Below are 3,190 nucleotides of genomic sequence, written 5' to 3'. Positions count from 1 at the left end.
ACTTGTGCATATTGTGAGATCTGCTAGCATACACCGTAAAAATGCATATATGTAAAAATTACTGTTATGTAAAGTACTTTCGCCGGAACACAACAAAACTAATAAGCTTTTTAAAAAAAAGGAGATATGCAACTAATAATACAAGTTGTGGCGTTGTTGCTCTAGTGATGGAGTTGTCGAGTAGTGGTGGCGCTGTCGAGTACCTTTTTTACCTGAAATAACAAAGTGTTTTGACCTGTAACACATATTTTAATTTGCGAGAACAGTGTTCATGTTAGCGGCATGTCTTAGTAAAAGAGCATACAATCGTCTTCCAAAGCCTGTCAGTATTTCTACAATGTTCTGTATTGCACTGTGATATACATGAAGTTTAGTTTTTGAAAATGAAAGAAAACATTTGACTTTGTATTACTTTAACCAAAACACCGATAAGGCCGTGTAAATTGGTGTACAATACAGATGGGGCTGTCAAAGGTAGAAAAAAGGCTTTTTTTCTGACAACCAGAAAAATAAAGTTTCAAAACCGTTTCTCTGACTAATCCAATAAGAACAAGCACGCCATGAAAGGTTCACATTTTAATACGAAATAAAAACCCTAAAACCATGTAAAAGTACAAACTTTGTTAAGCCATGCATAACCTGTGCCTTTAAAGGCTTCTTGTTAATGATACCGAAAGGAACAAGCCTTTCTGTTCTCTTGATCATTAGTTGAAGTGATAGCATGTCCCCAAAATGTGCCTTGAAATCCGTCCATGGTCCCGTGCTATCAAATATAGCTGGCTTCACAACATCATTCAGGCCGGTTGGTCTAGATTGTTTGATGTTAAGCCTCCTCTCTGAATTAACCAACGCATCCATGAACTGCTATTCTGCTAAGGTTTGCCTTACATCTAAAAGTGAACTAAGATATGTCAGATTCACCCGGTATCTTATATCCTGAACTAGTTCTCCCATGGTCTCCATGGCCTCTGCCGCCTAACAGGAAGTTGAACCCTGTGTAGTTCAGTCTGACTGGCGGGCAAAAATCGGCCAAATAGTACTCTGACTTACTCCTTATAGTGTGTTGTGTTTCAGCTCAAATTTACAAAAACACCTTGGGCATGACCTCTCAATGATACCGAAAGATACAAACCTTTATCTTCTTTAACCCATCAGTTTAACTGAGAGCATGCCCCAAAAGGTCCGTCTATGCTCCCGTGCAATCAAATATAGCTGGCTGCAGATGAAACTTATTCTGAACAGTACTGCTATCAGGTTTATAATTTTGCCGTTTATTATAAACGTGTCTGTCCTGGTTCTGGTCTTCTTGGGCTTCACCTGCTTTTGTGTCAACAGTCAGTATCATCATCCGATATCAAACCGTATCCGTGCTATGAACAGAGGTTTTGGTGTAAACCTCAGAACTTGTCTAGAACAGAGGAAGATTATATTCCGGGCTCCGGACTTGATGACAATGGGAACATAACCCGTTTTTCGAAAAACAACAAAGCGCCATTTAATCTATAACAACATGGCATTTTTTTCTATTAAAATACTTACGTACTGTTTTATAGAGTCAGAATCAAAAGCTTAATGGGTTGATATACATTTCTTCCTCCTCATTAAATTTCGTTCTGAATATTACTGTCAACGTAATGGCTTATCCTTACCATAAACACTGGAGGCCGTCGTGTCATTGCAAAAAAATGACACCAATGTTTTACCGTGTATATTAAACCAGGTACGGTCACAAAACATGAAGTTTGAGCTGTCAGAGATTTAGCTGATTTCATAGATCGGATTCCTTAAAACTAAATATCTCTGATAGTGCTTAATATTTATTCGAATTTTAAGTAAAACATATAAGGGGTTCTTCTTTACTTGCAACTAAGGAGCTACTGAGGCGATCAAGCTGGTTATTGATCTTTAAGCAAGATATGGTAATTGATGAACTTAGAAGTCCACAAGTACGTTTTTTGTGAAAAAACACAATAAGTTATAAAATCATTTTAATATAATCGCAATCAAGTGGTCACTCCAATGGTGATCAATACGCTGTACAACCTCACAAACAATTCAGTCTGTAGCCTTTTTCCAATTTGAAATCTGTAACGGCAACAATGATAACCATTATTATTTTTGTATTACCCCCAAAAAATCGTTATTTCATTTCAGTGCACCTTCTATTCGATATGTACAGTTGCATGTATCTAAATATTATATAATAATGAAAATGTTATACATATTTCATGTCCTATAGTAAAATAATACTTTAACATAATAAACAGTATGAGTGTACTTAAAAGGACAACAAACAAACTAGAGCAATAACAAATTTAGTTGACCTTCAATTTCTGAAAATGTCTATCCACTATCAGCCTTTGGCGCATGCATACCTATAAATAGAAATAAGGTCATGGCTATATGCCTTCGTAACAAGATTTTGGAGGACGCTATGACATTGGCTATGTCAAAGTCAAAGCAAAATATCAAAATTGCTTATCGGAAGAAACAAACACTTGCATCGATCATTGTTATGTAAATTTGAGAAGCAACATGTCTGAAAACGTGAAAATGATAATTATTTGTAAACAATGTTTTGTAGGATTAGGACACCGCTTGTATTGTTTGTTTAATCTTGCAATAAATTAGCATTCTGGTCATCATCATCATCATCATCATCATCATCGTCATCGTCGTCGTCGTCGTCGTCGCTGTCGTCGTCGTCATCATTGGTAGCAGCAGCAGCAATCGCAGGAGCACTACACTTATCCTTAACGTTTCTATCTAGATTTATAGAATAACTTAAATTTGCGACATAATTATATCTGTTGTATAAGCATTTTCTTGTATCTTAAATTTATACACCTAGTCTGGCATATTCACATTTATTTTATGTAACATTCAATAGAACATGAGTACTTTATCAGCAGTGACCATGACATTGTACTCGTCTAAATAGTTGTAATGTATGAACTTGTACAAGGACAACCCTGCGTATTGCATGATTTCAAGATGATTGATAAAGCAAATAAAGACCGCTGAATTTTGCTTGGGTCGTAATTCAATCTTTCAAAAGGGTATAAATTGGGCCAAAATTGAGAACACCGTCTTTAGAACAAGCTGTGCACAAAAGGTTTTATTTTACGTTTTTTATAGTAGATGTCAATGCATGCGGCAAATGTATGCCCTTCAAAGTGTGAATACCGCG

This window comes from Mya arenaria, chromosome 5 (assembly GCF_026914265.1).
Source record: "Mya arenaria isolate MELC-2E11 chromosome 5, ASM2691426v1".
In the NCBI taxonomy this organism is placed as follows: Eukaryota; Metazoa; Mollusca; class Bivalvia; order Myida; family Myidae; genus Mya; species Mya arenaria.
The sequence above is the reverse complement of the archived record's forward strand: the minus strand, read 5'-3'. Positions refer to the sequence as shown.